At 39.5% G+C, this 23,832-nt stretch overlaps 1 protein-coding gene across 6 annotated transcripts in view; it reads right to left on the reverse strand.

The window, feature by feature from the left end:
• The window catches only part of Rho-5 (rhomboid-5), a 371,266-nt gene that overhangs the window by 48,674 nt on the left and 298,760 nt on the right, over window positions 1–23,832 (reverse strand). The window lies entirely within an intron of this gene.

A 23,832-nucleotide genomic window follows, 5' to 3' on the forward strand; every position in this document is an offset into this window, starting at 1 on the left:
ATCTCACAAAGCTTCCCCCTAAAAAATTCCCAATCTTCCCACTACCCCCTCGAATCCCAAACACAGAACTTCCTTCCACCCCTCAATTGATCTCTTCCCACCCCCCCAAAACTCATACTCCTATTCCACAAAGCGAAACCACCATGTAATCCCACAAGTTGTGGCCGCAGTAGAAGCAGACATCACCAGCCAGACCAGCAAGATCTGGAGCGTTGCGGAAACCGTTTTAGCGTTGGATCGGCGAGGTGGCGATGCCGAATTTTAACGCAACGCGGCGGCCTCCGTCGTCCTTATCTCGGTTCTTTCAGCAAGGATCGCGCGGGGGGTGATTAAAAGTGCCAAGCGGCACGGGGTCACGTACCCCCGAAGTGCAAGAGGCGAAGTGCTAAAGAGGCTCTTTCTGCGCGGTCAGATCGGAAATCGTGGCGGCCGCTGGTACGTTCTCGCGGTTGAATGTGCGCCGGTTATGAGCAGGGCGACGGTAATCCCGGCACGGCAAAGAAGAGGAGGAACTCTAAGCCCTGTCCACCGGGCGAAAGCTCGGCGGCAGTGGCCGAAAGTGACGACCCACAGCCCGCGCCGTGTGTACAGGATCCCTATGGAGCGCGGCGAACTTTTCAATTTTATCTGCCTCTCATCTATTCATGACTCGCGGGTTTCGTGTCCCAGCATTCTTTTACGGGATTCCCCTGGAACAGAGCGGGGAGGGCGCGCGATTCCGCAAGAGCCTCGACAACAATCAGGCACGCTGGTTACGGAAGTCCAATAACTGTAATTCTGGCCAGAAGCTGGGGGCAGGGAGACGAAGATCCGTTTGGAAGAAAAGGGTGACTGGCGGAGTGGGGCACGATTTCATTCGGATGATGAATAATGTATAAACTTTTAGTCGCTACGAATGGATTAGAATTTGTTTGGGGATGAATGGGGAATTATTTGAGGGGGGATTATTCTGTTTTTGTTTGGATATTGTTTGCGTCTGCCTCGTTATTAGGCAGTCGGTGGTATTAAGTTAAATAATTGTTAACAGTATAATTTCGGCGGTATTAAGTTAAATAATTGTTAACAGTATAATTTCGGTGGTATTAAGTTAAATAATTGTTAACAGCATAATTTTGGAACGGGTATTTCGATAAATTATTCTAATAGAGTTATTCTGCAGCTGGACAAATGGATAAGGTGAATATTTATTCGAGAAGATTGGAATAACGCTTAATTTTGGTAATTGCAAGTTGGAACCCTTTTGTGCGGGGCAAAACTATGGCTGACAGACATGGTGTTTTAAATTTATTCTCACACATTTTACCATTTCTGTTCTTCGTAAATTAAAACTGCACTTCGAATTTGGTGGGAATTTTCAGATTAGCATTACAGGAGAGTGTCAATTCATTGTGAGTTGAGTCGTGAAAGATGTGAAAATGTGAATGTAGACAATATTTTAGCAATCGTGTAAATTTAAAGGAAAAAATATTTTCTTATTTAAAAACTTGCAGATATACTCAGAGGTTAATCACTTCGAACAAGGTATAACTAAAGATTCGTATCAGAATTAATATCCCTCCACTTTTGCAGCTTCTAAGCCTTAGCTCTACTATTTCATTTTCCTTTGTAATTCTTCTCACCGCATCTTTAAGATCTCTAAACGTTGCACTAGAGTGTCCGTTTAAAGTTTCGTTAAGGTTGTATAAAAACGGTCTAATCGCAGTTTCGCGCGATCAAGTCGCTTTGATCACCACGAACGTGTAATTAAGTAAAGTTATTCTCCTTTGATTTCGCTCGTTAACACGTCTAATATTTGTTCGGAATTTATAGGGATTTCTGTGTGACTTCTGTCTTCCCCGCGTGTATTTAACGCCTCATGCATGCTGTTTAAACTTACGGTTAACAAACACCGAAGGCCTCGCAACGCAATTAGGTAGTTAGGCGCTGTAACCGTGCACATCGAGTCGAAAGTTGCTGGGTACACTTGCAAGTATATTTTTAAACTTTCGTTTAACAGATAAGCTCATTGAACGCTATAATTGCATATTCCAATGTGACATTCGCAAAAGTGAAGAACTGGAATCATTTAGGGATACATGATATCCATCAATTTAGCATTTAATGTTCATTTCTTTTGAGTTGAAGAGTAACATTCGATTTCATCAAATGATGCTCAACTCTAAGCACCTAAGACGTCAACCATGGATATAAGAAAGGGAGTTCCCCTTGGTAGAATGGGAAGACCGATGGGAAACCTTTCAAGTCGATACTTTGACATAATAATATTAGAGACATCAGGTGACAAATAAAAAGAGATATTAGAAGTGTTAGACAGCATTTTAGAGTATTCTAAATTCTAGTGATACTTGTGGTTTCATGTTGAATGGATGTACAATTTTACCACACTTAAAATCCACTGCGAATGATTTTTCTAATTTTCATTTATCATTTTACTATTAGCAATTTTCCATCAGAAATTCGTGTTCAGTATAAATGTGTTTAGACTGATATTACACTGTGAAAATTCAGACGAAAGACATTGTCGTTCCAAAGATTCCCTGTGCTTTGCAAATACCTTACTATTAGAGGAATTTAACGAATATGCATATTTGTTCGCCACTGTTTCGTTTAAAAATCGTGATGGTTAAGCACCAAGTCAAGGATCACAGATTGCACGAGATTGGCCCTCTAACGTGCAGCACGAAGATGCAGCAGTGGTTGAGGCTCAAGATAAAGTGCTGGAAAGCATGGCAAGCAAAAAGACGAAGAAACGAGTCGAGGACCAGCACCTGCTGCCTCGGGAACACAGAGAAATGGCCTCTGGTCTTAATATACGGTCCTTGCTTAAATATTCGACCTGTTTCGGTGAACAAGCATCCTGTTGACAAATTGAACAACACGAATCACTGCACTGCGTAACCTCCTGGCCTTCGACATTTATCTTCCACGACTGTGAAAAGAATAATTCGAGTAAAACTTAATTAACCTGCCCTTCAGCAAAATGTATCACGCCCACTAACAGAAATAATAGTGTAAAAATTAAATACTCGATTAAAATGTCAGAGGGTTCACTTTACGCAATTCTTCTTCATTCTTAGAGTTCTCCAAAGATACTTCCTCACTTTCTAAATATTTCAAATTATGCAAGCAACCCCACAATAAAATTCCATAATAATAAAATCACGACGGAAGCATGTTAATATTATATTATAAAATAAAATATGGTAGGTACCATATTAAAAGCTACCATCCTCAATTTATAAAAGCACACAGTATTATCTCTCAACCAATCCTCTAACAATAAAATCCAAGTTTCGTTATCAACCTATGGATAAATTTGATTAATTTTTTTTTTTATTTTATTCTAATCGTCTTTATTACTAAAACAAAATAACCCTGAGTATTTATAGCTAGTATACTAAAGTGAACAGAAATCAAGAGAAATTCGAGTTAAGGAGCAATGAGGCCCAAAAATATGCGATGAGATTCATGATTTCTGGTCGCGTGGAAGATGGATCGCGGAGGGAAAAGAATGGGACAACGCGGGATACAGAGGCATAATTGTGTCTCGTGACAATAAAACTCTAATATCCGCTGGTGGGAACGAGGTGCACGCGATGCAACGTTCTGTTTTCCGAACGGGAATGTAGGACACACGAATAGGGAGCACCGGGCGGAAGGAAATTGGCGGTCGGTCGGCGAGTTTCCCGGCAAATTCTCTTTTCACTCACTGGAAAACGCGCTGCCGTCCTCCGACGCGCACAATTTTTTCCCCATCGGTCCTGGTAATTTTCCCTTTAACGGAGGGGAGATCGGTGTCGCGGATTTTCAGCCAGCAACGCGCTAAACAATTTAAGGCTGGTCTGATTGACAACGAGATAGCAGAATCTAGCTACGATTTCAAACGGGAACTAATATTTGCACGGAAGATAACATTTTTTACTCCATTCCTTTCGTTCACCCCTCCTAATTCTGCTCAATTGTAGAAATGAAAATTTAAAAGTTACTTCTTCCTTCTCAATGGAATTCTCACTTTTGATATATGTTTAGTCCAAATTCTGCTGAGCAGAATTGATGGTCTGTGTAGTGTGCATTGAGCTCGAGAACATAGGTACTAAAATAATTCGCTGGGTTGGTAAGAATCTGATAGAATATTCAATATTTTTGCAAAACTTTATACTAACATTTCCCAGTTCCGAAGACTTAAAAAATAAGCAAGGAGACTCAAATACCAATTCAGATCACCCAACGATTCACGAAGAAAAATTCGGAGCCTATATCGAGTCTATCACTAGGGTAAGTGTGGGTATCACTGCGGACTTTTAAGATAGGTTAACTTTAGAACGTTCGATAAAGCGCTCAAATTAATGAAAATCCTTTTTTAAAAGAAAGTTGGGACCTTAATAATTCCATAAAAAAATGTGAGGACGGGGTAATAGGCACAGTTGATTGAAAATACAGAGATTGAAACATCAATGTCATTGCAGCAGTCACTGCGGACATGCATGCATTGCTTCGTGCCAGTTACTAACAAAATACCAATTACTGCGCGTGTGTTACTACGGACTGATGTTAGGCGAAATACTAGTATAAGAAAGCCTATTGACTTTGCTGTTATTTTTTTTATTCTTTTTATTCACTTTTATCTTTCCTTGGCATCTTTATACTGTTGTAATTGTCACTCACGCACCGCGGCTCACTTTCGATGTTAGGTTGACGTACTATCGGAGAAAAGTCGCGGTAGTACATGCACATGGTGTAAAGTACTGCACCTAATACTGCGGTGAGAAATAAAAATTAAAACTAAAACGTAGATGACTGATTTACTATTTTTCTAAAAAAAAAATAACTGCTACTCTGTCGAGTAATAACGCTGCATTACATGTATTACTGTCAATAACAAAAATATAAATGCTTTTCAAGTAGGTGTTCATGACCGCCCTATCGGGAATCGACCGAAGTTTCGCCTCGACGAATTTCAAACTGCGATAAAAGAATTGATAATAACTTTGCTGTACATATTTATTAATAATTATCTGTGACAGAGTTTAAAATAATTTTACCAAATTTTTTCCAGAATTATGTACTTTCCAACATTAAATATAATCTGTTTAAAAAATATCCGCAGTAATCGAGGCATCCGCAGTAATACCCACACTTACCCTATAAGTAAATTCTTGTGTTAATTTTTTCCAAATCTTTTTCTTTCTTCCTCCCTCAAGAGTGTCACCTGACTCTCGCTCTTCAACCACTCCCTCCAACGCCACCCCCTTCAACCCCTTCAACCGTCCCTCCATTTTTCCATATATTAATACGCGAAGTACACAGCGCAGCGCTGCCAGACATATTTCAATTTCGCCCCCTTTTCCGCGTTTTTCCGCCGCGGAAAAATCGCGCGCCCCTCGACAGACTCCACTTGCACTTCGACGCTGCATTATTTGCGCTCCAGCGGAATTACAAACTACCCCGTCGCGCTGGCGCGTCCGTGTCTCGATAAATTCTCCGTTTTTAATGTTTGATCGTTGATTAATCGGGCGGAGGGGCACGAATTTATAGCGGGACGGGGCGGGACGCTGGCCAGCGATACATCACGGCTTCTTCGCCGGCGAATATTTTCGCGTATCGACCGCGAAACCGTTCGGCTGATATTCCAGCGTCCAGACTTAATAAAACCCGACGTTCGAAAAAAGGTAAAAGGCAAGGTTTTCTTCGCCGCCGCGGCGAGTTTAGAGGGAACAATGGGAGGAACAACGAGGGATGGGGCATCGTTTGCGTTTCACCCAAAATTGCAAGGCTGCGCGGATTAAAACAGGCTCTTTCGTCTTCGTTCCTGTCAATTACGCTACACGGGCTGTTTAATTTTTAAAAGGGCGCTCCGTGCAGACCACTGGATACTTGCGGCATAAATTGTTTCCAGCGGAGAGCCTCGCCTGGGAAACTTTGCATGAAAGCAGCAGATACGAAAGCTTTCCCTCGGATTTGCATACATATTGACGTTGACATTCGCGCGACGAAAGTTTATCGCGGAAGTGTAATGATCTGCCGCGTCGCGATGTATTCCTCCTGGTTGTAACGTCTGTCATAATGCTTCTGTCTTTCGATATTGCTGAGTAGGTACGTTGCCCTACGATTTTTTGCTGTGGTTTTAAATTGCGAAGATCTGCTGTATTCAAGCGATAGGGTTTCACCGAAAAAATTACTTCGAATCAACCACTAGAGAAACTTGCAGAAATACCTGTCCCTCCCTTCAGTATAATTTAATCTTTCTAAAGTGTATCTAGAATAAAATTTCGTTTAAATAATTTTCAGTTAAAATAAGAAGGGGAATTATTAAAACCAATCAAAAAATTTCTTCTAATCAACCGCTATGGTAACTTTTACAAACCACTTTCGCCTGAAATGCACCGCGAATTTTCGCATGTACGTATCGAATATTAATCGACATGTCTCAAATAGTTCCAGCGCGCACGATGAATAGTTTTTGATAAACTGGCTGTTAACTGCGAAACCTAGAAATGAGCGTCGAGGTATCTGCATTTAATTTCCGCCCCGTACCACCGCAATAAAACGAGACCCACTAGTTCCTGTTCGCGACGCGACGCCCCGACATATTTATGTCGAAACTTAAGCAGATAGTTGTGGTTCACCCCCGCATATTCGGCAACGCGATGTCCATAACACTAAACTGCACCGTGTCTGTCCCGCGACGCTAATGGCTGTAGCCTGATTCGGAAAGAACTGAGCAACGACCTAAATAGATTCACAATTTACATGTGCAGCCTTACGCGTCTTCACTTTTATGCGATTTACGAGTTACAATTGCGAGACTCCTTGTCTTATATTCGTTAAATTCGTTGTCGTTGACAGGTCGAAAAATAGAGTAATTTTCATAATTTTTTTTTAAATAAATAAACGTCATATTTGAAAATCAAGATATACATCTTGCTGCGTACAAATTAAGCTGTATTCTCATCGAAAATAAATTTTATATCTTAAGAAACGGTGTCATAGCAGCCCCTTCGCCCAGGGCCCCTTCATATGTGATTACAGCATTTGCAGTACCGAAAATATCTCAGAGATTAGTAGACCGATTTGAATAAAATTTTGCACGAATATTCCTAAGACTATAATCTAACTAGGGATTTCTAGTACTTTCGCTAAAAGAAGTTACTCATTACGATACTTTCCATTTTAAGGTTCAAGTTAAGGGTAGATATTCTTTTCCCACTAAGCAACTAACCTGTTTAAACTTTCAGACATATAATACTCGCCATCTTTTTCAATTGCGAGATCATTCTAATCGACCATTCTGAAACGATTTACAAAGTAGAAATCGTTAGAATTCCTGTGTCGAATCAGCAATAAATTCCTGAAAGTGTGTAAATAATACTTGTTAAATCACTTACTGTATTTTTTCTTGCAATTTAGTCAGAACGTTGGCTGAGCTGGGATCGCAACTTTTTCAAGGCTTACGAGCCCGCAGAAAAGTACGACAGCGCGCGAATGAACGCGGAGTGCTGCGACGATTATTTTGATATTTTTGTCCCCCCAGGGTTGAAGCCAGTGTTTTATGCGCTGCTTAAGCTCGCGGCTTCTTTCCCCGCTGGTTTTTGACAAAGACGGCCGTTTCGACGGCTTAAGTCGATAATTTTTCCTCGGGTTAGCGGGACGGGAACGAATGACAGAAGTAAAAGTTTGCCGAGAGGGGGCCATTAAGTTTTCAGTTTCTTAGGCGCTGTTTGCTAGACCAGCTACGGAATAAGTTAATTTATGGGCGGGCATGATGAATGAGAATCTGGGAGGGTGAATAAAGAACGGAAAGGTTAAAAGTATTAAGTTTTTAGTGGGAATAAGTAATCTGACGCGGTAAGTCGACAGTCGTTTTATGGAAACGATAATTCGCAAAGTTAGTAAGAAGCGTGGGCGTTGACAAGCTACAAAGATACGAGTGTAAAACGGCGGGAGCTTAAAATGGTACACAGTTAAGCAAACCTGGTGAATATTCAAAGGAAACTGGCTGCTACATGAGCTCGAATATAAATAATAAATGAATACAAATCCTGAAAGTTTTTGATACACGAAGTTCCTTCATTCTCCGTCTTATCTTTGAATCTAAATTATGAATTTACATTTAGTCAAAGAGAGCAACCACCACAACGAACGCTCTTTCGAAATGGAAGCAAAAAGAAACCTGAAAAAATTATTTGAAAAATTACCATTTTAACGACACACTAAATTTTAGGGAAACGTTAAAAAATTACAACCCTCTTTTTATGTTTCTGTTTTACTATATAAATGTTTATAAACTGGGATGAAACACTGTTTTTTTTTTCGAAAGAAACGTTTATTTTTTATTTCATCGAACGTGGTTTTGCAGAGGTGGAATTTTAAGACTGTTCGCAAGAAACGTAGCATTACGGAGGTGAGTGTTAAGGAGGTTCGATACCGGAGAAAAAATAATGAGAACTCTGTGACAAGTGTTTTAATCTAATGTTCAAAGAGTAGTCCGCATTGTGTCAAAATTTCAAGTCGATTGACAGCACGGTTTTTGAAAAAATTGAAATCAAAGTTGCGCTTTTACACACAGGCTGTTATGGGAGAAGCGATAAAATGTCTATAAAATGTTACACAGAGTCCTTAAAAATTGTGAGAAATTCCTAAAAAATGTTGCAATGAAAGGCTTAAGTGTTCCTATGAAATTCTAAAAAAGAAAATCGGACATGAACCGTATGGTTTATTAGATAATTGAACAAATAGACAGCAATGTGCTCGTATTTTTGGAACTGTCACTTTACGCTACTTTTAATGAAAATATTGTGTTTCTAGCTTTTCAAAATCAATTTTCTCACAAACGAAGTTTCATTTGCAAATACTTACCCACATTGAAAAAAAAATTTTCCCCTTATTTTATATGATTAGTACAGCCTATTGGAATATATTATTGTTACTAAATGAATTTCGCAAAAAATGTGGGTTAGTCCATTTTTGCTCTCAAAGCCTCATTTTCACTTTGATTTTTTTTAAAGCAACTCTTCTCCCAATTGTCACCCCCTGACAGACCATATGCACCTCGTTTAGCGTTCTCTAAATTATTCTTGAATGTTCTTAATTAATGAAAGCGTTCACACGCTGATTTTTTCAGACGTCTGAACCCGCGGGCGTACTGATAACGTTTCTACCGTGTGTTTCACACCTGGGACCCCGCGCTGGCACGCTGCACCCGCGCCCTACGCATTATCAACGCGAACGACGCACGCGGGGCAGGAACATTCTCGTTATAATAGGAAGAAAAGAGCGGCAAATGGGTCAAGTTGCCGCGCTGGGCCTCGCGCAAAGTGCAGTCATTGTTGCAGGAAAGAGCGCCTAAAGCTCACGAAATAAGTGTCTTTAGAATTTCTGCCGACCGGAACCGTGGAAAAGTGTAACTGGAACGCGACGACGAAAGGGACCGTCTCATTTTTATTTTATTTACGCCCGTGTCTTTCTTATTCAGGCCGCGACCATTAAAGTCAATTAACACGCCGATTCTCCATTGAGCAGCGCGCGCATTGTTCAGCCAGCAGCATTGACAAGCAACTGCTGATTAACTGGCACTACTTCAATAGAAATTTCTGACGATTAGCTACGCTGGCACGATGGAAATTGTTTAAAAGTAAATTCTTTACATCGAAGCCTCCACAGATTCTTTTAACAAAGCATTTCTACTAATGAGTGGCCTGGTTCTGTAGACATCTATCGCGGAATTGTTTGTTTAAGAAATAGGTACTTACTATGACTAAGATTGATATTTATAGATATTTTTCTAGTTACAAATTATGTATCTGTAACTTCAATGTCCTGAATCAAGTAAACTGTTTATTAATTTATTGCGTAGAAAAAGGGTTCCTCGTTAAGGGGAGGTTCCGGTCTAAAAATCGATTTTTTATTTCACTTTTTGAATGTTCAATCTCTTAGGAATACGTGTTCAGAAGGATGTTTTGAAATTCGTAAAATTCCTGAAGTTATAGGCATTTGAGTATTAGCAGATGCACGGATAACACCCGGCCACTCAGCACTCACGTAAAACTTTAAACGCGTTTTTTTCGAAACAGTGTTCTTAACCTTTAGAAGGTCGGGATTTCTTCATTGAAATTGTAAAATTTATTTACGTAAAAATTATGCATATATACCACCCAAATGGCCGGCAAAGTATCCAAATTCTTAGGTGGACACTATAGTGGCACTCTAAAGTTTAAAATCGGTGGAACCTGTATCTCGAAACGTTATTATTCGATTCGACTGAAGCTTTTTTACTTTGAAGAATATACTTCTGGCTTGTGGAGAAACCAGTCAAATTTAAAAAAATCGAAATTTGTAATTTTTAAAGGCGTTGAGAGGGCGAAAAATATAGGGAAAAAGTGATTTAAAACTTCAAGTATCGTTATTTTCTCAAATATGTTATTTTTGTCATATTTTCTGGTCAGTCCACGAGCGAGTTTCATGCCCTTTAATAATCTGGCATTGTTTTTCATTTCAGACCAATGGTTTAGGTGCTACAGGTTCCACCGATTTTGATTAATTTTTTGACGCCTCGACTTTAACGACTTCCCAGTGCCGTCTGCAACGATTAAATTATAAAACAAAAAATTTATTTCTACAGTTTAAGACATCCTTAATGCAATGCAAAAAGTCACATTAAATTATACGCAGCAGTTTTCCTTTAATTAATTCCTAAAGATCACCTATTCTATGGGCGTTAGACCGGAGACAGCCCCTTAAATAACTTAATGTATAATTCCGCATTTTCTGCTCAAAAGAAACTACACCACTCTCGTGATAACATTGAATTAGACGCAATGATACGAATTTCAACAAAAGATATGCAGTATTTCTATTCAGGAAGCTGTACACTGCAGTCAGACTGAGCCATTTACTTTCGTTAAGTGAAGAGAAAACACCATGGTGATACATTTCCAAGAGACCACCCCATCCATACGTGCCCACGTATTGTCCCATCAGAATGAACACGCCCCGAAACATGCCCGTAGGATTTGCATGGAGCACGAAAAGAGATGAAGGGAGATACCTTTTTTTATAAATCACTCGACCCAGGCGAATCTCATCCGTGCGTGTAAATATCGCAATCTCGACAGTCGCTGGGTAACAGAGCCACTATTCCCCGCGGTGGTAAAGCGAAAGCGGGAAGTATCATTCGCCCCCTCTTGCCCGCGGAATCGAGGAAGCGATAGGGCCAGGCGGGAGTATTATTGCCTTCCTTTTTCAGCGAAGCGGTTACCGATGGAACCAGTCATTTTTCAGAGGATGACCCTTCAAACCGCCCCCCGCGGCGTTATCGAGGGTGAATGGTAAATCTCGCGCGCAGCCACTCTCGAAAAATCCTTCTAATTATTGTAACTGGCTCCCTGGACTCGCCAGCGTATTTAGAAGGCACTCCGCGCTCGTAATTATAAATTTCATGCTTATATTTCCGTTCGCCCCTCCTGCCGGGGGCTGAAAGCTGCTCCTTCCGCGCGGGGGTAATAAAGTGGAAGCGCGGCGAAGCGACGGCCTTACGTGACCTCTATAGCTGTTCCCTTCGAGACGATTTGAATATTGGGTCGAGCAATATTAGGCGCGTTCGAGCTTTTTAATGGAACGTCGAGTCATGTTATGTTTAGGCGGAGGAGGGTTTAATTAATGGTTCACGGTCTTGTGTAATCTTTCGCGTCCTTGGTTGGGCCTTAGATTGCATTATGCAAAGTGGTTTCATTCTTGCTGACTAAGTGATCGTCATTGTTGTAGCATTGTGGTAATTGGAAATTCATTTGGAGGCCTTGGGGGTTGATTTTGTAGAATTAGGCGGAAATCAGCACCTTGCAGGAAGAGGGGTGCAGGCCCATCTTCACCAACTTCGAGTAATTTAGGAAAAACTGTTTAGAAAATTATTGCTTTGAATTAACGTTAAAAAGAAAAGACTAATTGAAAAATATATATTTTCAGACAATTAGTAGTGGTCATTGAGTTGATAAGTTTTTAATTCTATTTTTGGAGAATTTTCAAATCTCGAGCTGCCCCTCACTTGCACCAAAGTGTATAGAAAAGGGTTGATTTTTGATAACTATGCAAAATAAAGAACACAATTTATTGATTTATTGCTGCTTCATTAATCAAATATGGAAACAATATGTTGACCTTTGTTGTAGACATAAAAAAATTATTATTCTCGAGCCTGCTCGTCATCATTGTCTATGGAAATATTTTCATCCCCAGTCAACACACATTTGAGAGCCTGATAAAAAAGCTGTTTGGGTACAGGTTCAAATTTCGCAATAAATCGCTCATTTGTTATCGGATTTACCACAAACGTGCGCCAAACGATGTAGGTTTTTTTTACCTATATCACACGTCATAACACAAAAACTCTCAAATGGATTTGATTATCGTGGATGGAGTGATAGTGCCTTGGGTCGGTCTGTCAATTGAAATCACCACTTTTGAACTTGTGAAATCAGTTTAGAACAGTTTATTCGATGGTTACAGTCACCAATGATTACGAATATTTTTTATTATGCATATTCAATTTGTTTTTTTTAGGAAGCACGATATATCTTTTAAAAAAAGACAGAGTGGTCCTGTAGAGCAGATAAAGGAAAATATAATAATTATATGGCAGCCAATTTTCCATGAAATGTGAAATGTCCAAATAGTTGACCCCTTTACCTTCCAAATTAAATTGACTATTATCAACCTGTTTGCCTCCGTTATCAATTATCATACGCCTCACTAATCGATTTTTTAGTTTCACTCCTATCATTATTATTTATTTAAGCAGATCTAGCCCTTGGTATACAAATTTTGCAGTTATAATTATTATATGAGGTATTAACTATATACAAAGTTTCGCCAATGTAACAGCTCCCACAATCAGTTAATAAGTGAGAGCAATTTTATGCACAGCAGTTTGAAAGGACGCTAGTGACTTATTAAAGAAATCTAATTCGGAACTATATTTGTTCGCTGGGGTGGATATTAGGGTGAGACGAAAAAATCAAAATTGTGTGATTGCTTTCTAATAGTGAAAAAAAACTTGCCTTTAGTGATTCAGATTAAGCTCGCCAAAGCTAGACTCTCTTTCAAAACAAATTGTGGTGCCGCAAGAACCTTGAAGTATTAGGTAACTTTGTGTTCTTTTAATCACGTTTTTAAAGTTTTGCATGTGCGAATATTTTTTACAGGACATTTATTAACGAAGTTCAGATTTTGACAGCTAAGATACCATTACAAGAGGCAACTTTTTCCAACTATTAAAAGTCATGAATAATAAAAAAAATGTGCCCCTATATTTCATTCCACCCTAGTGGATATCCTGTTTATAGGATCAGCATGTGCTACCCTTGGTGTTAAGAGCGTGGGTTTGAATACCCAATGTTTTACACTTAGTTGCTTTCCAATCTTCTAGCATTAACCCCACCAGCTTAACAAATTTAATACCAATTCAAACTTCATTAGTCTCTTTGCTCCTACATCAACGAACACCCTTGGGACTCTACATTAATTAAAACTATTAATAAATTTATGCAAATAACATAAATGAACCGAATGAATGGAGTCATTTATCCTATACCCTTCAATTTATTAATTCATCGCTTGGAAGTTAAATCAGAAGTACTACTGCTGCAGAGCAATGCTCCTAACAGCGGCCTAATGTTTCGCCGGGTTACAGTTTTGCAGCAAATCGAACTGCAGTAAAGAAAATTCCGCACGAAATGGAAAACTGGAGCGCGCCATGGAACTGTACTTTCCGAATCGTCCTTTTTTACCGTACAATTCCCAGCGCGAAACGGAGCTCCGAAATATAGCCACCCCGATCAATTTTTTTGCGCGTGCAGCCCCCGTTTCTTTGCCCAAAGTTTTACGATGCGCGTACACGCGGAGGAAACGTTAAAAAGAAGCGTTAAACCAACGTGCCTCCGTTTTTAACGAAGGCACGCCAGCAGCTACTTTTAATACCTAATAGTTTGACAGGCTGAGTATCAGCGGCGTGGAAATGTATTTTTTACGTCTGCATGGACAATTAATGGGGGGTAAAAGTGTATAATGAATGCACGTAAACATGGTAGTAAAAAACGTGAAATATTCTTCGAGTAAAACGAGCAAATAAACACTTAGGAATGAGCTGTTCCACGTCAAAACGAATAGGTGAAAAATTTAGTTTCGTCGATTCTCTTCAAAATTACAGCATTTATCGATAACCTTGCAAAACAAAGTATAGTGAATTTCAACGGCCTAGGTCAAATAGTTTTCGAAATATTTAATGTTGAAGTTTCGAAAATTCGAACAAAATCGGCTGACGCGTCATCACTTGAACTGTAATATCTCGGTCATTTTTCAAGATACTGCCACCGTCTTGGGTTCATGTTAAAGCTGAAGGAATGCTTTCTCAAACGGTATATAGAATATTTTGTTTATTGTTAATAAACTTAACAGTAATCGATGTCAAAGTTTCTATTTGAAAACTATTTGACATAGGTCGTTGAAATTCAGTATAATCGGTGAAACTAAATTTTTCACCTATTCGTTTTGAAATACTACTATAAGTGACGATAATTAATTGTTTTAATTCCAGTGAAAATTTTGCACCCTATTTCTGACGAGTTTTAAAATTCTGTAGCACCTAAACGTTTTGTATTATTTCTTAGAGTGTCTTTGCATGATTTGTTTAATAGAATGTTTAAACAAATTTCTCATGAAGACATGGAAATAAAAGATTCTCTGTCCAACTAAAGATAGAATAATTTTGCTGCGAAAGTGATTTTCGAATTCTTTTTGTTCAATACGGGTTTCTCATAGGTTCGTTCATTAATAGTTTCCAGTTTCCATGCTTGATATCGCGCACGTCGCCTGATAATAGCCCCGCAGCTGTGATGGTGTTATTAAACCTGCAGGTGCGTAATTACAGTAGATTAACGCGTGAGACTTTTTCCCCCCTCGTTCGATGTAATAGCGCATTTACATCATGCGATTGCAGCAATGTTTTACGCAATGCGGCTATTAATGCAGATAGTTGCAGTATGGTCCTAAATAGATGTTTTAATGCATTCGAATTTTAATTATGTGTTACGTATTGCACATGGGTACACTGGGGTTCAAAAGTATTGGGACATTTGCTGTATTTGCAGAAAATGTGATACTTGGAACAGATTCAATATTTCTTTCACTGCTTTAATTTTCTGATTTTAATTTAAAATATAAATAAAGTAACATTTGTTAGAGTGCCTTGATTTGCAAGGCTTTTTACAATTAATCTTATGAACGGCAGTGTACGTAGTAATGTCGTAAATGCAGTAAAATAAGGAGTCACTAGCACTTTTCCAAGAACCAGGACCGGCCATCTCTATAAAAGATCCAGGATACCAGAAATATTTTGGGGGCCCAAACAATTTCTAAACGGTAAAAAAGAGTAACATCTTCTCACGAGAAAAGGATAATAATAAGAATTATTATCAAGAAAAGAAAAGAAAAAAATAAACATTAACATATTTAAATATATGACGTTCTTTTGCGATTTCAGTAATAATATTAGACTATTATAATATTATATTAGAAATTATATTCTAATTTATTTTTTCACAGTCCTCGCATATCATGGTATAGTTACCATAACCACAATTGCGGTGTGTCCGTAGTATTGTCAGTTTAGAGCGTGAAATTCAAGTCGATTTACAAAATTAAATTAATCTTATTTTATTTCTCATTTTTAAATTTTTTGTTATTTCCCCTTTTTTCTGGGGCCCCTGAACAGCTCAGGCCCAGGTGCCTCACACCCGCAGCGCCCTCCTGTGGCCAGCCCAGTTAAGTACCTAAGGTATAGTACCTGAAAAAGGTATAACGAGGTCGTAAATTAAACAATCGAGCAGCTACACCGATTGATGTAGCAGCTGTAATTGAGGTTTCTATATCTTCTCGTACTTCTGTCAATTCGTTTGTGAAAACCCTCGAAACATATTTACTTTAACGCTCCAGCGATTTTACAACCTCGTTATGCTCCTCGAGGCTAGTATACCTGCAAGGTGCCCGAGGTTGTGCAGAAACATCGCCAAATAAGTTCACTTCTGTGATCGCTGATGAAGAGTACATTTAGTGGCTCTAACTTCAAGAATGTAGCTCTGAGTGGGCTCCGGCCTAGCAATACCTCTTTCAATCAATTCGAAAAATCTTCCATTGAATGAACTCTGAGGGCGAAAGCTTTTTGTACGTCGTGATCGCATGGATGAGTAAATGGGTCGTACATTTTGTATGAAAAGTGTGTTGTGTCGAGACGGAGAGATAGGACGCGCGTTTAGATTCAAGTGTCATTGGTGACAGATGAAAAGCAAGAATGCTAGAGCATTCAGAAGACCCAAGACCTAAGAATGCACGCGGGAAGATTGAACGCATAAGGGATACGCCGCACATAGAGTCGTTTCCCTTACAATAAACCATGATTATTTTTTAAAAGAAGTAACGTTTTGTTGGAAATATTTTGTCCGATCTATCACTGTCTTGGTCTTTTTCAATGCATAACATTCTTCGAGTCTATTAACCCTTCGTGGTCACATGGGGTGTATCGCACCCCCGGTAACTTTCGAGTTCAAAAATCACACCAAATCTCGTTAATTTTCGCGATGGTGTCAGCTCGCTCAGAGTCAACTGATAGTAACAGTTCTTACAGTTTTAGATGCAGTGTTCCTTCCTCTATCTAACGCTATACGAATCACCTCTCAACCTCTTTCCGTTTGCGAGCAATGACGGTGCTACGGGGCTGCATATTTCGTGACATCCAAATCTTAATTTGGGCCCCCTTAGCCGTTGCATACCTATATAGTGCGGGGAAAGACGTAGTTCTACGTGAAAAATAATCTAGCTACGCAGTGGACTGTATTGAACCACGCATGGCTTCCTACGAGAAAAGAATATTCAAAAATATAATTGGTCTAAATATATTTGTCCAATAGGTACATTTAATCCCAAAACTCCCCCACAAAACTGATAGCCTGTCCTTTTTCGACCATTCCAGCCAGGTGGGCAACGTGTTTGCAAAGTGGCGCTGATTAAGTGGCACCGTTAATGCCTGGTACTTGAATAACGAACATAATCATTAGTAACGGAAGCAGTTTCCGGTACTCGTGCTAATAACAGGCTCACACGCGATCGTAATTATTATTTGCAGGGTTCTGGAGGGTGGCGTTAAGGTACGCTGCAGGCGGCCGCACTATCAGTCGCGTCGTTGATAACGAGGAAGCGATAGGCAACGGGGCCGAAATGCTACCCACGTCTACGAAAAATTGGAACACGGATCGTCGGTTTGCGCTCAAACTCTCGCTCGGCGATTTTCGAATCGACACGGCCGATTTTCACGCGGCCACTTCCCCTTTAACTACTAGCGCCAAACGACAATTCGATTGCCGAAACACCTCCGAATGGAATACTCAACGAGAGCAAAGGCTGCGACCGAAACGTGACATCGCAATGGTTTGTTCAAGAATTTTGGAAAACATCTGGCTGGATTTGTTGAGGTTCGGAATAAGGGTTTGGTAGCTCTCGGGAGGCATAAACTATGTCGGCAGGGTGTAATGATTGGTTTTAGAAGTTCATTTCGTTTTTAGGGGTGCATCTAGTATGATCGTGGGGGCACAAGGAATTTTTATCGAGATGTAAAGATTATAATATTTTACTTTCAGTCTGCATGGATGAGAATTGGGCATTCACTGAATAAAAAAGGTATTTAAATAACAGGTCTAATAAACGTTACTTTAACTTTAGATTATTCGACGAATAAAATTAATTCTCTTATTCGTCGAACGGTTCAGCTTCAATTAAAGTTAAAGTTGAAAAATTTATTCGACACTCAAGTAGGGCTGGGACTATTTGTCGAATTTTTCGGTATTCGAATATTCGAATACTTCAGTTGCTTGATTATTTGGCGAATATAATTCGTATATCTAAGTATTCGAATATTATTCGAATAGTATGGTGTGAATTATAAATCAAATTCTTTAGGTTCATTTGTCAGGGTGAAATCTTGTAAGCTAATTTTGACCCACTTCACAGCATACTATTCGAACACATCAGTATTCGAATAATAACATTCAAATACTCAAATATTCGAAGTTTATTCGTAGCATTCGAATACTCAAATATTCGAAGTTTATTCGTAGCATTCGAATACTCAAATATTCGAAGTTTATTCGTAGCATTCGAATACTTGTAAAATATTCGAATAGTCTCAGCCCCACACTCCAGTTGTAACGTTCGACGAATAAAAAATCAACTCTCTTCGTTATTCCAAATTTTGATTCTAATAAAATTTTGGCCCATCTTTGGTATGAATTTATCTGCATAAATTTTCGACTTCCATGTTTTTTCACTGAAATGAATACGTTTGAGTAAGTCTTTACCTTAATCATTAAACTGATCTATCAGAATGAGAGGTTAACCTATGTCCAATAATATTACTTGAAATATTCGAAGCTCCACACGTCACTTAATCATCCGCAAGGTGCACAAGAATTTGTTACGCTACAATAATCGGTAATTGCACGTGACCAAGGCTGAACATTAGCCTCCCGCAAATGAAGGATAACAATGAAAAATGAAGGACAACAGTATCGTGGAGCAAAAAGCCAATCCCGTTGTTACAGATTACCAGCGCTCAAATTTCATCGCGGAAACTGTCAAACATCGAGGGCCAACGTAGAACAGATAGTACCCAGATTAAACGCGATAACGTTGTCAAAGTGCCCGACGATGAGAAACTCAGTTAAGCTCGTTCCAAGCCAGCCAACCTTCCCCGACGATGAAGCCCGCTTTCCGAAAATATCGGATACCCGATAAGTGTTGCCGTGAGAACAAAGGATGATACCTTAAAGCGGATATCGGTGGTGGCACAATATTGCTGATGCCTTCGAAATAGAAAATACGACGAGAGTGGACACCATTTTCCCTTTATTTCCCCGTTGGAATTCTTTACCCGCCGCTACACCGAATTTTCACTTGTTCAGTGATCCCTCGGCAAATTTCTCTGGCGAATATCATTTTAGAGAATTTTGCAACGAAGAAGGAATTTAAGGAGATCGACGAAGTTTATGGTTCTGATTGAACTTAAAAATGGGGTAGCAGAGAATTAATTGCTAACAGGTAAATACACTAGGTACTGCAAATATTTATTGCCTGCCCCATAAATCAAAGTATCCAATGAATATAAGATTTTGAATCAACTCGTTTCAATCCCATGCAGCCCCAGGTGTTTAGTATTTTTAGAGAAGGTGCTACAAGATTTAAAAATTTACATGTGATTTCAATAATTATTCCAGTCGACACGGAGTTTTTTCATTCAATATTGCATTCTTAATCGCTCCTTAAAATTTCATTGAATCCCGGCGAGCTAAAAAGCTGAACAGCTCAGAAAAAGGACATAAGAGCCGCCTAGGAGAGGCACCCTTCGACGATGTGGCAGTATTGGTCATTTTTCATTATTCCCATCATTAATATTCACGATGACAAGGTTCATTAATATTCCACAACGGTGTCTTTAATTTTTTTGGGAACGAAAGGGGAACGCTTTTTAGCTAGCCACCATATATACTTGCAAGTTTATTTGGCGAGCGGCGAAGTTGCTTGGAAATGAGCGATAATTATTAATCAATACTCCATTAACCGTATTATCTACCATCGTTTATAATGCATAATCACCATCTTCTAAATTGAAACCGAATTCTACGTGACACAGACTACAAGAAGCTAAATATAGGGTAGATGTCTCAATTACTGCCAGTGTCCCTATTACTACCACTTTAATTAATTTATTTAATAAAAACGTAAGGTATAACGAATAGTGTACAATAATAATAAGAAGAGTCCCAATTTAATAATAATTCTTTTGTACAATATTCTTTCTACGTCACGTTTTCATTAAGTCAAATAAATAAAATGACACTAATAAGGAGACTGCCAGTAAAATAAAAACCTCTTCAATAAACCACGTATTAATCTTCCGTGAACCGAATTCATCTCGAATAAACAATTTCATTAAGTAGCTGCCGAAATAACGATATCGACCACGAATTTACAACCGGGAGCATCGAAAGCTGAGGTATCTGTCAAAATTAATATTCCGTAATTCGAATGTGTCTCTCCTCAACAGTTCAGGCGTTTGTCACGCGATGAAAAATGGTCGCCGATCCCCGGTATCAAAATCTGCAGAAGGGCGTAGCTGCCGGTGGCATCGTAGATCATAATGCCAGGTTTAATTCGGATAATATCAAGCGGCCAATACTTGTGCCGCCGGGTCGTTAAGTTAAAATGACAGTGTTACGCGGGGGCGGGACGCGGTCGCAGACACGAAAGAAATGTAATTCCGGATGAATTACAGCCGCCACTTTGTCATGGGGCCGCGAGGGGGAGGGGGGGGGAGGGGCAAGAAAGCAACATAATGCATCGGTCTGGCTGGAAAATTGAAACCGAAAATTAACGGTGCCTGGCGCTGCCACGGCGGAGCAAAAGTTCCCCCGTCGTTCTCTGATCTAATCTGCTTTAATCTGCCCCCCTTGCGAAAGATATTCAGCAAGAAGGAATTCCTGCTGAATCGGAAACTCCACCGAGCGAAATTAATAAGACCAAGACGATAAGACGTTGGGGAGGGAGATACGATGTCAAAGCACTACCCTCGGAAAACGATAGGACGCGTATAAAGAAATTTGTTCGGGATGGAAGTGGGCTATCTTGGAAATTACGAGGGTTGTAACGGATGATTGAAATTTCTGTGATGTTTGTATATGGATCTCGAGCTCTTATCGATTTGTATAATTGATACTACGAACCTTAAAACAGAGATGGGCAAAATTTTAAATAGCGAATAAAAGTTAACAAAATCATTCGTCATGTGTCGAATAAAGTTAATCCGAATTAAAGAATTAACTTTATTCGTCAAATACTTTAAAGTTAAAGTAACTTGTATTCGAATCGTTATTTAAATAATTTTTTATATTGTAAATGCTCATATCTGCTTTAAAATAATGCACGTATGGAAAGTTACAGGGGAATATAGTTCCAGTGATGTAGGCTGCAAGGCGTGTCTGACCATGCACGATCCCTTTCTACTTGCTGCGTTACGCTCTCTGCTTCTCGCTCGTATTCTGGAGTTACGGAGCAATTATATCTTTCTGTATTTTATTATATTGGTAAATAGAGGTGATATTTGTTATTTAATTTGTTACAAGCAAAAATTATTTAACCTAGCAAGATTTTCATAGAAAGTAAGAAATGTATCGTTAATTTCATTGAAGATTCTCAAGTTATATTAGAGTTATTTCAGGAGAGACCCACTATTTCCTGTTCCGGCCGAACTAAACAATTGGCAGAATTGGTTGAACTGTTAATCCGGGTATTATTGTCTGTTTAAGTGCATTAAACCTGAAAAAACTTTTCATTGCCTTGGACTTCGTACGAAATATTTCTGTGAACGGTGAGCTAATATGTGATTACCTTGTTATCGCGAAGCTTTAACTATTATAATTGTTTTAAACTGGGGCAGTAACTTTTTATTTAATACTTATTTAATATTTATTTAATACTTTATAAGCGAAAGAAAAAATGTGGTGCGTCTCTCCCGAAATGACCCTATCGTTTGTCCTGCTAAAAGTGTAAAATTTTCTTTGGAAAACAGTTATTATAATATTGTAAACATATTTCTTAAAATGCAGAGTTGAACACTGCTTGAAATTCCATAGTAAAAGTAATATAACTCGAAATCCAGTCGCAGTAATAAATGTCCTCTTCGATACAGTATATTCTTTCACAGAATAAATAGTTCACGAATCCCTCGAGAAAGCACTCCGCGCGATAATTAAATAAAATCAATTCTTCGTCCCAATTTCCGTCCTTTTCGTCCAATTCCTTTTACGACCCCTGATTGACACAGGATTTCGCTTCGCCGCCTCGCGTATTCTTCCCGGGAGTGCGTATTACAAGAATTTGCAGAACCTCCCTTGTATTTAAGGATCCCCCTTTGGGATTCGTCGCTGTTACGAGTTACAACGTGGGACACGTGCGCGTATCAAGGGGAATTTGAAATGCATCGACGAGAAGTAGTTCGTCAAACAGCGTTAGAAATTTTCGTCACGCCCGAGTCCTTGTCGCCCGCCCCGATCTGTCTTTATTATCGGACCAATGGGGAGGCAGGACGGGATCTTTCGCAGGACCAAACCGGGGAGGATTCAACGAGCCGTCTGCGACGCGATACGTGTGTCGTGATTCGATTCGCACGTCCTCGCTGTCCCTTTTTTTTTCTTCTATTTTCCGTACATCGTTGGGAAACTGTCCGAGACATACTGGGCGCTTCGAGGGAAGCTGCACGAGTTTTCGAGAGAAAACTTTAGGGGAGAACAGGTCCTGTGCTCACCAGCAGTTGCTCGTCCGTTGCTAAGTTCCATCTTAAATAACTGTAAGAACCTTTAAACACGAAAGGCTTTTGTGCCTCGCGACTAAGTAGTATGTCGGATATAAGTACCTATTCTTTTTACAGAAACAGTGGTGGTTTAGAAGAGATAGAAAAGTTAAGAACCGTACAAGTGTATTTTATCAAAGGCTACAATTTCACTCAGAATGAAGAACGTCCCCTTTACGTTTCCATTTTCCATTTCTCATTTTCCATTTTCCATTTTCCATTTTCCATTTTCCATTTTCCATTTTCCATTTTCAATTTTCCATTTTCTATTTTCTTAAAAATGTTACGAGGAACTGGTTTTGATAAAGCGATGTACACGGTTGTGTGTTTGAAGACGGATCCAAGGGACGGTTTCGGAATTAATTCTAGTTTACGAGAGATCTGTCGAGAACAGGACGAAGCTAATTTGCTATCAAGAAAACAGCCAATCCCCTATGCCTATCCGCAGCAACGTCCAATCGCTCTCGGGGAAACGTGTTTACACCGATGGTACTCTGATAAAGTGGCACCAGATGGAAGAGATCACGCAGGACGGAGCTTAGTGGCTCGTAAATCATTGACGATATCATTCGAGGAAGTGGATCAGCCCATAAGACATTGTCAAGGAAGTGAGCGGTTCCATTCTGCCGCGATGCTTCATTTCCGCTGCGATATTAATCGCAATATGTACGTACTCCTAGGAGAAATTTCGATTTCCCCGACAGGCATCGTTAACTGCAGAATAGAAATCCATTCCACCTTCAAATTAATTTTCTCGGAAACAATGACCCGCTCGAAGCCAGCTGTTCTACAACTTCCACTTACTTGTAGACTAATATCCACTTCATTCCCAGTTCCACCAACAAATTCTGCTACTTTCTAGGCAGGTGCACTCGTACTTGGCTATTCTTCAAAATTGATTTTCTCGAAAACTGAGACTCGTACAAAAAGAAAATAATTCTGCCCTTCTGCTTGACTTTTTTTAAACCATTTTTGTTCTCTTTTATGAGGTCATCTCAGAGGTCGACAGCTAGAAACTATGAACTAGCAGAATGTCTTCCAAAGGATCTAGAATGTTGATCGATTTCCCTCCAACAAACCTTCGAATATTGCAATGTTTCTTGCACCCACTCGATCAAATGAGAAATCAACAACGAAGCAGCGTTAATTTAACGGCGCTATCCATTCAAATAAAAGCAAGCATCCTACGGATAGCGAATGGCCCCGTGTCGGGGGTAATTTATGAATCGATAAAAGTTTAATCGATCAAGCATCCACTGCTGCCACCTCGCCGCGGTGTATGAATCCCGTTAACAGGTATTCCAATATTTGCCCGATAATGTCGAAGCGGATGGGCCGGATTTTCGGAATGACCGGCGACTAATAAAATTAAAGGGCACCGGCACCAGCGA

This window comes from Andrena cerasifolii, chromosome 12 (genome assembly GCF_050908995.1).
Source record: "Andrena cerasifolii isolate SP2316 chromosome 12, iyAndCera1_principal, whole genome shotgun sequence".
Classification (NCBI taxonomy): Eukaryota; Metazoa; Arthropoda; class Insecta; order Hymenoptera; family Andrenidae; genus Andrena; species Andrena cerasifolii.